The 12,926-nt window shown below is 37.7% G+C and overlaps 1 long non-coding RNA gene across 1 annotated transcript in view; it reads left to right on the plus strand.

Moving 5' to 3' along the window:
• LOC125246472 overlaps positions 1-12,926 on the plus strand; it is a 91,825-nt gene that overhangs the window by 74,825 nt on the left and 4,074 nt on the right. The window lies entirely within an intron of this gene.

A 12,926-nucleotide genomic window follows, 5' to 3' on the forward strand; every position in this document is an offset into this window, starting at 1 on the left:
AGATTCAAATGCAGCATATCTCTGTGAAATGATGTCAGGAAATCACGTTTTTTTATTTATATTGAGTTGTCACTGTTTGTATCTCTCTTGATTGTCTGTATTTTCGCGTTTGAAGTGACTGCGGTAGTTTACCATCATTACGCCAGTAGGTGGCGTCCGTGACTGTCATTATGAGTGAGGCATTCAATGATTCATTCAGCCGATTCGTTCAAAACACTGAATCACTCAGGAATTAAACGTCACTGTGTGTTGCCAGTGTTCTGCATTGAGTCTAAAATGCAAGTTTTAAGCAATATTACACAATGTTTGCTGCCATTTGCCAGATATGAAGGCAATCAGAACTTTTATGAAGGTTTATCACAGACTTTGTTTACAGTCTGTCCTTTTGCTGAATGCTGTTTAGAAGAACAATCTGTAATTGTTGCAAAATTTTGATGTGAATCTCTGCCTTATATTTTTAGTATAAAGTAGAATAATATAGAATTGTGTTTTTTTCCCCCCTTGTTTATGTTTTAGTGTTGTGTAGTGTCACTGTAAGTAACAGTCTACTGTATTCATGTTTTGCTAAAGGTGCCCTGGAATCAAAAATTGAATTTACCTTGGCATAGTTGAATAACAAGAGTTCAGTACATGGAAAAGACATACATTGAGTTTCAGACTCCATTGCTTCCTCCTTCTTATAAATCTCATTTGTTTAAAAGACCTCTGAAAAACAGGCGAATCTCAACATAACACCGACTGTTACGTAACAGTCGGGATCATTAATATGTACGCCCCCAATATTTGCATATGCCAGCCCATGTTCAAGGCATTACACAAGCCAGTATTAACGTCTGGATCTGTGCTCAGCCGAATCATTAGACTAGGTAAGCAAGCAAGGACAACAGTGAAAAATGGCAGATGGAGCAATAATAACTGACATGATATTTTTAGTGATATTTGTAAATTGTCTTTCTAAATGTTTCGTTAGCATGTTGCTAATGTACTGTTAAATGTGGTTAAAGTTACCATCGTTTCTTACTGTATTCATGGAGACAAGACTGTCGTTATTTTCATTTTTTAGGTACTTGCAGTCTGTATAATTCATAAACACAACTTCATTCTTTATAAATCTCTCCAACAGTGTGTAATGTTAGCTTTAGCCACGGAGCACTATCAAACTCATTCAGAATCAAATGTAAACATCCAAATAAATACTATACTCACATGATCCGATGCATGCATGCATGCAGTATGCATGACGGACATTTTGTAAAGATCCATTTGAGGGTTATATTAGCTGTGTGAACTTTGTTTATGCACTGTTTTATCTTTATCTTTTATCTGTTTTACACCTTAGGGGACACCTTAGACTTATATTACATCTTGTGAAAGAATGTTCTAGGGCACCTTTAATAGAGTCAGTTGGTGTTGTGGGAAGCTCTGATGTTATCCTTCTGCTTCATGATCTTCCTGCTTCCAACTACATATATATGTATATAATTTAAATTTTTTTTTGGCTTGCTTGAGTGTATACATTTCTTATCATTTGCAAAGAATATAGTGTCTATGTGTGGCACTGATGGTCCAGTGGTTAAAGGTCATGGTATGAGAGCTCATCCACATAGGGCTCTTGGGTTCAAATCTAACTCTTTGCAGCTTTTAGTACGTTTTACCCCCCAAAAAAGCACCACCTCACACTGTCTTGCTTTACCACCACAGGTATTCAGCCATTCAGGCTTCTTTCAGTTGCCAATGAAGTCTTTCTGTTTGGTTTTCCCAACTTGTTGAGGTGGGATTTGAACCCACACCTCTATCCCAGCCTAGTCTGCAACTAACATGTGTTTAGCCACCGGTGCCATCATGGCTTTCACATTGAGGTTTGTATTTTTGGGTCCTTTGTTGGATACAATGCTTATTATGAGTTTAAAAGTTGCAGGATTTGAACCCGGACTTTCATGTTGAAAGACAAACAATTATCTTTTGCACCATTTATTTTTTTTGGTATTTGCTTATACTTGTATATGTGTATGAACTTTGGCTATGTTTTAAAGAAAGCTTTGCATCTGTGGGATTTGAACCAATACTTGTGTTTCAGTTTTGTGTGTCAAAGACCTGCCATTAACCACCACACTAACTGGCTTTTCATGTAAAGTAGTACAAAATATAAAGTCAGTAATGCCTCTATGCTTTATTTTATATAAAAGAAACTCTAAAGGATGTGGGATTTGAACCAATGGTTTCATGATGGAAGGTGATTGATTATCCTTCACGCCACTGATTTGCTGGTTAGTGATTTGTAGTTGTACAACTATGTGTATGAATTTAGTCTAGGTTAAAAAGAAATTATGGCATCTGGGATTCAAACCCACACTTGTGCCGTGTATTCATTTGTCAAAGACCCGCTGTTAACCACCACACCAGCTGGTCTTTATTGCTTGCTTCTGGGTGAAAACACAAACCTCTATGCTTTTTTTTTAATATAAAAGATACTTTAAATGTTTTGGATTTTGAGCCAATTGTTTAATGCTATGAAGAAAGCTTTGCTTCTGGGTTTCGAACCCATGCTTGTTTTAAAACATCATATACTATTGACCTGCTGTTAACCGCCACACCAGCTGGTCTTTGTTGCTTGTCTATGGATGAAACACACAAACCTCTATGCTTTGTTTTATATAAAAGATACTTTAAATGTTTTGGAATTCGAGCCAATTGTTTTAATGTTGGAAGGCAAACAATTATCCTTTGCATCATTGATTTGCTGGGTGTTTGCTTGTACTTGTAGAAGTATATGTGTTTGAAGTTAGGCTAAGTTATAAAGAAAGCTTTGCATCTGTGGGATTTGAACCAATAATTGTGTTGCAGGTTTGTTTGTCAAATACCTGTTGTTAACCACCACACCAGCTGGTCTTTCTTGCTTGGTAATGGGTGAAAACACAAACCTCTATGCTTTGTTTTGTTTAAAAGAAACTGTATACTTGCTTGTACTTGTACATGTATATGAACTTAGGCTATGGTAATAAGAAAGCCTTGCATTTGGGATTCGAATCCATGCTTGTGTTGCAACCTTGTTTGTCAAAGACCTGATGTTAACCACCAGACCAGCTGGTCTTTGTTGCTTGCTTCTGGGTGAAAACACAAACCTCTATGCTTTTTTTTTAATATAAAAGATATTTTAAATGTTTTGGAATTCGAACCAATTGTTTAATGTTTTGAAGAAAGCTTTTCTTCTGGGATTTGAACCCATGCTTGTTTTAAAACTGCATTTACCAAAGACCTGCTCTTAACCGCTACACCAGCTGGTCTTTGTTGCTTGTCTTTGGATGAAACACACAAACCTCTATGCTTTGTTTTATATAAAAGATAATTTAAATGTTTTGGAATTCGAGCCAATTGTTTAATGCTATGAAGAAAGATTTGTTTCTGGGTTTCGAACCCATGCTTGTTTTAAAACAACAAGTGACTTGCTGTTAACCACCACACCAGCTGGTCTTTGTTGCTTGTCTTTGTTGCTTGTCTTTGGATGAAACACACAAACCTCTATGCTTTTTTTTATATGTAAAAGATACTTTAAATGTTTTGGAATTCGAGCCAATTGTTTAATGTTATGTAGAAAGCTTCGCTTCTGGGATTTGAACCTATGCTTGTTTTAAAACTTCATTTGCCAGAGACCTGCTGTTAACCACCACACTATCTGGTCTTTGTTGTTTGTTTCTGGCTGAAAACACAAACCTCTATGCTTTTTTTTAAATATTAAAGATACTTTAAACGTTTTGGAATTCGAGCCAATTGTTTAATGCTATAAAGAAAGCTTTGCTTCTGGGTTTCGAACCCATGCTTGTTTTAAAACTTCATTTGCCAGAGCCCTGCTGTTAACCACCACACCAGCTGGTCTTTGTTGCTTGTCTTTGGATGAAACACAGAAACCTCTATGCTTTTTTTTATATGTAAAAGATACTTTAAATGTTTTGGAATTCGAGCCAATTGTTTAATGCTATAAAGAAAGCTTTGCTTTTGGGTTTCGAACCCATGCTTGTTTTAAAACTTCATTTGCCAGAGCCCTGCTGTTAACCACCACACCAGCTGGTCTTTGTTGCTTGTCTTTGGATGAAACACAGAAACCTCTATGCTTTTTTTTATATGTAAAAGATACTTTAAATGTTTTGGAATTCGAGCCAATTGTTTAATGTTATGTAGAAAGCTTCGCTTCTGGGATTTGAACCCATGCTTGTTTTAAAACTTCATTTGCCAGAGACCTGCTGTTAACCACCACACTATCTGGTCTTTGTTATTTGTTTCTGACTGAAAACACAAACCTCTATGCTTTTTTTTTAATATAAAAGATACTTTAAATGTTTTGGAAATCGAGCCAATAGTTTAATGCTATAAAGAAAGATTTGCTTCTGGGTTTCGAACCCATGCTTGTTTTAAAACTTCATTTGCCAGAGCTCTGCTGTTAACCGCCACACCAGCTGGTCTTTGTTGCTTGTCTTTGGATGAAACACAGAAACCTCTATGCTTTTTTTTATATGTAAAAGATACTTTAAATGTTTTGGAATTCGAGCCAATTGTTTAATGCTATAAAGAAAGCTTTGCTTCTGGGTTTCGAACCCATGCTTGTTTTAAAACTTCATTTGCCAGAGCCCTGCTGTTAACCACCACACCAGCTGGTCTTTGTTGCTTGTCTTTGGATGAAACACAGAAACCTCTATGCTTTTTTTTATATGTAAAAGATACTTTAAATGTTTTGGAATTCGAGCCAATTGTTTAATGTTATGTAGAAAGCTTCGCTTCTGGGATTTGAACCCATGCTTGTTTTAAAACTTCATTTGCCAGAGACCTGCTGTTAACCACCACACTATCTGGTCTTTGTTATTTGTTTCTGACTGAAAACACAAACCTCTATGCTTTTTTTTTAATATAAAAGATACTTTAAACGTTTTGGAAATCGAGCCAATAGTTTAATGCTATAAAGAAAGATTTGCTTCTGGGTTTCGAACCCATGCTTGTTTTAAAACATCATTTGCCAGTGACCTGCTGTTAACCACCACACCAGCTGGTCTTTGTTGCCTGTCTTTGGATGAAACACACAAACCTCTGTGCTTTGTTTTATATAAAAGTTACTTTAAATGTTTGGAATTCGAGCCAATTGTTTAATGTTTTGAAGAAAGATTTGCTTCTGGGATTTGAACTCATGCTTGCTTTAAAACTTAATTTGTCAGAGACCTGCTGTTAACCACCACACCAGCTGGGCTTTGTTGCTTGAGTTTGGGTGAAAACACAAACCTCTATGGTTTGTTTTAAATAAAAGATGCTTTAAATGTTTTGGAGTTTGAGCCAATTGTTTAATGTTGGAAGGCAAACAATTATCCTTTGCATCATTGATTTGCTGGGTGCTTGCTTGTACTTGTAGAAGTATATGTGTTTGAAGTTAGGCTAAGTTATAAAGAAAGCTTTGCATCTGTGGGATTTGAACCAATAATTGTGTTGCAGGTTTGTTTGTCAAATACCTGTTGTTAATCACCACACCAGCTGGTCTTTGTTGGTTGTTTCTGGGTGAAAACACAAACCTCTATGCTTTTTTTTAATATAAAAGATACTTTAAATGTTTTGGAATTCGAGCCAATTGTTTAATGCTATAAAGAAAGCTTCGCTTCTGGGTTTCGAACCCATGCTTGTTTTAAAACTTCATTTGCCAGTGACCTGATGTTAACCACCACACCAGCTGGTCTTTGTTGCTTGTCTTTTGATGAAACACACAAACCTCTATGCTTTGTTTTATATAAAAGATACTTTAAATGTTTTGGAATTCGAGCCAATTGTTTAATGTTTTGAAGAAAGCGTCGCTTCTGGGTTTCGAGCTCAGTTTTGTTCTTGTTTGAAACCTGTTTAACCACAACACCAGCAGGTCTTTTGCAAGTAGCAGTACCATTTTTGGGGTGTGTTGTTGAATATGATGATAAAAATTTTAATGAGCTAAAAGTGAATTTGAACACCAGACTCCAAATTTTAAATACAACACAAGATACCAATGAAATAACTGAATACAACACAAAAACAAATCAGTGCTTGTGTGCTGACTGGTGTTAACGCCAAACTCAGCAATTACAAGAAATAATCACTTCTTGAACCTCACAATCATTGGTTTTCCCACATGCCCTATGTTTTGAAGATCACTGAAGTTTCAAGAGCGCCAATTTGAGGCACAAATGTAGAAATGAATCAGTGTTTTTTTTTTTTTTAACCCAGAACAACCCTTCACTTTTGACATACAAAACACAAAGATGGTACCAAAAAGCACATAATGGTTTACATTATCAGACATAATTTAAAGACAACATCAACCACAACAACTCCAGAGCAAACAATAAAGTAAAAAGGATAAACTTTGAACAATTAGGCAGTAATTTGCATTATTTATTCATGACATAGTGCATTCTGGGAAACCAATCCCAATGTCAAGAAATTGGTTCTGTAAAAAGTCTATCCTACCCCTTTGGAAGCAGCACACAAGACAGTCCAGCTCTAAGTTCAGCAGCAAGATAGTTCTCTCCAGGGCTGCGTTCCAGTTCGTTTTTTTATGACCTTTCTCGTTGACTCAGATGTACGTCACTGCTTATGTTGCATGAGTGCCCACTACTGGCAGAACCCTTGCAATGGGCTAAATTGTAATGTCCTAAGCCCTTGAAATCTTGTAAGCTGCTATGGAGTTGATATATTATGTAAATTTTTTCTCCTTATGAAACTGTTTAATGCAGCATTCTATGTATATAGGTGTGTTTGGGTTGTTTTAGACATTCAAAAAAAAATATTAATATATCATAGAGTTGTTTGTGTTGGGGTAAGTTAAACGCGATATGCAGTGATGTCACAAACGAGTTGCATTGTGGTATATGGAGCTGCCTGAAGTGTACATATGAAGTAGACTGATCTGTCCATATAAACTTCCCTCGTCCACTTCACGAAGTAGAACACACTTCAAAATGGTGGCAGGGATTCCCCCTAGGGGAAGTGCTTAGGGAAGTTTGCAAGTGCATGTCTAAAACTGGAGTGGAACACAGCCAAGGTGTCATACATGCTCAGGGGCAACCGAAAACAGCGCCATCATGTGTTTGACCTGTGCATTGCCCACTGAGGGAGGTTAGATTAGAGAAATTCCTGGCCAATGTCTAAATAGCAATCCTAACTACAACAAACAATTAGACAGTGATTTGCATTATTTGTTCATGACATAGTGCATTCTGGGAAACCAATTCCAACGTCAGGAAATTGGTTCTGTAAAAAGTCTATCCTACTCATTTGGAAGCAGTGCACAAGACATTCCAGCTCTAAGTCCAGTAGAAAGATAGTTCTCTCCAGGTGTATTACCTGCTCAGGGGCAACCGAAAACAGCGCCATCATGTGTTTGACCTGTGCATTGCCCACTGAGGGAGGTTAGATTAGAGAAATTCCTAGCCAATGTCTAAATAGCAATCATAACTACAAAAAAACCCTGTTTGCAAGGATGCTTAAAACAAATGTTGTTCCAAACCTGTAATCATTTAATGAAAAGTGAATCACCTTTTTCTGGTCCTAAGCAAGACTAGTAGCTTATGTGTCATAGCTAGGATTCAAACCCAAACTTTTCAGATCTGGAGGCCATAGCGTTCCATGCTGAGCTACCAGCTCCTAAAATTTCCTCTTGTAAAGTCATATGGCATTAGTAAAAGCATAATTTCCAAGCCTCACCTATGTAACAGTTTATGTCTATTTGTCTGGTGGTATTTCTGTGTTTGCCTGACCGTTGGTATGACCTGTAGAACCTTCAGACTTGAAGCTTTTAAATTCATTTTTTTTTTACTTTTAGACAAGGCTGTCAAGCTAATATGAAAGTTTGTCTTGACAAACTTTACCTATCCAGTTGAATGACTGGTTCGTCTTCAGGCCTTGCCGAGGTGCTTTTTTGCTTCCCGTTTTGTATCTCTATCCATCTAAATGACCAAGAGAGAAAGCCAACCATTTTTCCTCAGTATCACACCCTATTTTCCCATGAAAATCGATTGGTTTTGTCTGGCTATTAATCATTTAAAGTATCATTCAATGACAACTGGAAGGTCCTTGCCTCCCCTGACAGGATTGATTGATGTGTTTTGAAGCCAATAGGAGGTACAATGTCAAACTTTTAACTTGATAGTAAATGTCAGATCAAACATTAGCCTCACGGAAAGCTAATAGTCAGAGATGTGCATTTTTATTGTGACATTCATCCTCTCATGAAGATAGATTGAATTTTTTATCTTAGCAGGCATTTAAGTTATAAAACTCATTATATCAATGGACAAACATTATGGGCAAATTACTCTCATGAATTGCAATGTCTAGTCATAAAAAAGGGTTTCTGTGTTTGCCTGCCTAGATCTAATGAGATTTCAAGAGGCTAACATCTTCATTCACATTCAATCCATCTTTATTGTCTTTGACACAATGCTAAGTGTATACATAAAGACGATGTTCAGAATAGCATAGTACTCTTACTATTTCTGCAATGTATAGTATACTGTATATAATGTGCACAATATGTTTTCATAGAGTACTAGCATGACCAGCTACATTTGCCAAAATGTGCAGTTTACAACAGCACACTACACGTCTCTTGCTCAATTAAACATATTTAAACATATATAACATATATTTCTCATATTTTTTGTCTGGTCTTTATGGCAAAACGAACCCCAATAGGGTAACCAATGTGACCAATCAGAATCAAGGATTCCATTTGAATACCAAAATGATTTAAAATCATTTTAAATACTTAATAAAATGGAAGCCCATCCCCTTTTTTATGGCCCATCGCTGAGCACTTAAAAAACAGAAGAATAAACCATTCAGTTCATGTTGATAAGCTTGGTTTCTCATGGACTTCCTTAACTTCTCACCGTGCCTTGACCTCTCAGCCATCACAGGGTGACGGCACCATCAGCAGAACGGATAACATGCAGACAACTTGCCACAATGATGTACTTTTAACTCAGAGGGATGTGAGGAAGGTGCACTTTGCATAAAGGGCACTGCTGTTGATTCATTTTCATGCCAGGCTTCGCCACAGAATCCGTGTGAACGATGACTTCTCCGTATAGGCAGATATATTGAAACGAGTTCCAACAAAATATGGTGTTGCAAACTTTCTTGGATGCACCTATCTGCTTCACAGCAGCCGTGTGCCAACTATCTCTGCATTTTAATCTCAAACCCAGTGGGTGGAAGGAAACTTTACCGTGCAGATGAAATATGAACACTGCAGTGTGTGCAGGGTTGTGGGGGGTACGAAGATGGTTGCATATTTGATTTTATTTAGCGGAGACGCGACAACCCTGTGCACTTCTAGCTGGGTAGCTGTGACATACGGGCGAGTGGATCCTCATCTTATTTGCGGTATCACGGGTCACAATTCATCAGACACACACTCACCTCTATACGCGTCCTCTCAAAATAGTCCCGCACTGTCTGCGAGACTCATTGGCAATGTATTGATTAAACACATGAAATTTGAATAAATGAGTCATAGCATCTGTATGGAGTTTTTGTAGACACCCAAAGTACTTTACATGCAAATGAGACTCACCTCACCACCACTGCCCACATGTGCGCGTCGCAAACACATGAATATGGATGAGCGGACAATTTTAAGATACGCAAAGCTCATCACAGGTAGATGCAGAAATGCTCGTGTACGTTGTGTACGTCTTTGTGTTCTTGTAGCAGCAAGTTTTTGTTGGTTGCAGGGTGAAATCTCACTAGAAGGTGTTTAAGAGGCTTTGTAACAACCTGTAATATATCTTCATTGATATTCAAATTGACATTGTTGCTTTCCATTATAAAATATTGCTCACACATATAATATTCCCAAAGGACCGCAACAAAGATGTGGCGGCATGTCGGACGGCTTTCCTGATGTTAATCAATAGCTTGAAAATGAATGCACAGTCAGTCGTTGATGTTTGAGATGGGTTTATTCAGGCAGGGATGGCAGTGCTGGGGAGGGTGGCTAGACACAGGTGATGGGCATCTTTCCACTGTTTGACTGAAGCGATGGGGAATGAATTTAATTACAGCAATGTTCATATTGGAGAAAAGTGTTGTCGGCATTGGAAAAGTGACGAGAGACAGACAGATTCAGAGGGATTGAGAGCATATGTTTGACAAAAAAAGCACAGATAGCCAGTGGCAATCAAAATCCGTAGTGCTTTCGTGTGTGGAAGAGCTAGTTTCACTCTTAGTTGATTGATGAAGCTTTTTGCATAAAAATACGCAGAAATCATATTAATGTGTGGCATACAGGCTTTAGAACTGACAAACTGGCTCACATGTTCTGGAATGTTTGTTGCTAGGCGATATATTACGAGGGACATTTTCAATTTACACCAACATCAGTCAGTCCCTACATCGTTTAGGGTTGTTTTACAGTGCATGTGCGTAATGTCCCTAAAGCTGCATAATGATTCATATAAAACAGAGCTTTTCAGCTGGTTTTGTTTGTCCCAGATTTTTTTTTTTTTTCATGTACATCTGAATGTAATAGCCTAGATAATAAAAAAAATGTAGGGTGGGGACTTGGTTCTGTCCATCGGTTGTTGATTGGGTTTTGAGATGTGAGCGTTGCACTAAAAAAGGTGAGCTTGCAGATCGTGGAAGGGCACGTCACCATTTTCACTGGACGTTTGAGGTTTGACACTTTGATTAAACATTACGGGGTCAAAAAAAGAAAAAAAGAGAAACATACATGAATAAAAAATTCACAATAAGATCTATAACAGGGGTTCTCAAGGTCTGCTTTCATGCAGAATTTTGCTTGAACCCTAATCAAACACACCTGAACAAGCTAACCAAGGTCTTCAGGTAGACTAGAAAAGTTATAGGCAGGTGAGTTCGATCAAGGTTGGAACTAAAATCTGCAGGAAAGTGGATTTCGACGGCCAGAGTTGAGAACCCCTGATCTATAACATGCATTTACAAAATAGATAAGGTGAATTTTCACTTCACGCCAAGTTGCCAACCATAACAGATTATTTAGCTATTATTACTATGCATGACCAAATGATTAGTTGCATTTTATTGTTTGCATTTAGCATTATTGTGTGCTGATATCCACGACCCCTCAATACAGACTGGCAACCCGGTCTTTTTAAGATTGCAAACACATTAGTTTGCGTTTTAAGACATTTGGCCCTGTTTCACAGACAGGGCTTCGATTAAAGGGTTAGTTCACCCAAAAATGAAAATTTCTGTCATTAATTACTCACCCTCATGGATTGAATGTGACCTTTGTTCATCTTCAGAAACCAAGTGAAGATATTTTTGATGAAATCCGAGAGGTATATGGCTAAACATCAATATAATCAACACTTTCAAGGTCCAGAAAGGTACTAAAGGCATCGTTAAAAAAGTCGATGTGACTGCAGTGGTTCAACCTTAATGTTATGAAGTGACGAGAATACTTTTTGTGCTCAAAAACAAAACAAAAATAACGACTTTATTCAAAACTTTTTCCTCTTCCCCGTCAGTCTGTTACGCAGTTGGTGCAGTGAACGAATTGCAGAGCTTACTGTTTATGTCCGAACACCGACTCATTATTGGCCGGTTACTGCTCCGCAATTCATTCACTGCGCTAACTGCATAACAGACTGACAGGGAGGAGAAATTGTTTTTGTTTTGTTTTTTTGCACAAAATGTATTCTCATCACTTCATAACATTAAGGTTGAACCAATTTAGTGACTTTAACAATGTCTTTAGTACCTTTCTGGACCTTGAAAGTGTCGGTTAAATTGCTGTCTATGGACGAGTCATATACCTCTCGGATTTCATCAGAAATATCTTCATTTGTGTTCCAAAGATAAACAGTGTCTTACGGATGTGGAACGACATGAAGGTGAGTAATTAATGACAGAATTTTCATTTTTGGGAGAACTAACCCTTTATGCCAGGATTAGGCTTTAGTTCAATTAGGACATTTAAGTAGCTTTTATATACACGCCTTAGAAAAAAACATTACTGGTGTGCATCTTTAGAAAAAAACAATAGCACTGACATATTTTAAGATATGTGAGTGCAAGTTGCTTTCAGTTGCAAGTTGCTATTTTCCACATGACAGGTGTCCTCTTTGTGAGAATACTCGTCAGATCTCACCACACAACAAAACTATAATTAGACTATTAAACAGCCAATTCTGTCTGAGACATGCAAACGTAATAATGCAATCAGAACATGAACATGTTCTGCGCCACAACCGATTTTTCCTTATATGAAACATGCATTTGCCAGAGCGTCACACATTTATTAGAAAATTAAGCATCACTGCACACATGATGAAATCCATTTTGAAAATGAACTTGGGCTGGTAATTGATTACAAAGCAGCCACTGAAGGACTAATACTTGCGTTAAACCCACGTTTCGGTATTGAAAAGGAACGGATCAATAATTTTAGAGGGGTTGTGTTTGGTAGAGAGAGAAGCAGTGGAGGGCAGTGCTGCTCTATCACTGATACAGAAATTTACAGTGGACGGGGAAAGCTGTGCTTTCTCATGTTTCATCTGCACCTCGTGAAATGGTACTTTTGGAAAATGAGCGGCACCACAAGGGATTCAGCATGACTTTAGACAGTTCTCAGAAGTTTAAGTGCTCTTATTCAGCATGTCTGTTTCTTTTGGGATATTTCTAGTGAATTTGATAATGATCACATCTCCATTCCTCCAGATGGGCGCAGACAGCATGTTGATATTTTTATCATATTTATTTCTAAGCTGTTCAGTTTTCTGTGTGGGCCGTGGATGGCAGATCTCATTGCTGTCTTCAGCATCTCCGTTCAGTTGAGTCGAATTCACTGTTTGGTTTTCTCCGTTTACTCGACGGGAGCCTTTGCCGGATCTGTTGTCTTTTCACAGATGTTTACTTAGACAGATAGGACAAAG

Source organism: Megalobrama amblycephala, linkage group LG14, assembly GCF_018812025.1.
Source record: "Megalobrama amblycephala isolate DHTTF-2021 linkage group LG14, ASM1881202v1, whole genome shotgun sequence".
Lineage (NCBI taxonomy): Eukaryota > Metazoa > Chordata > Actinopteri > Cypriniformes > Xenocyprididae > Megalobrama > Megalobrama amblycephala.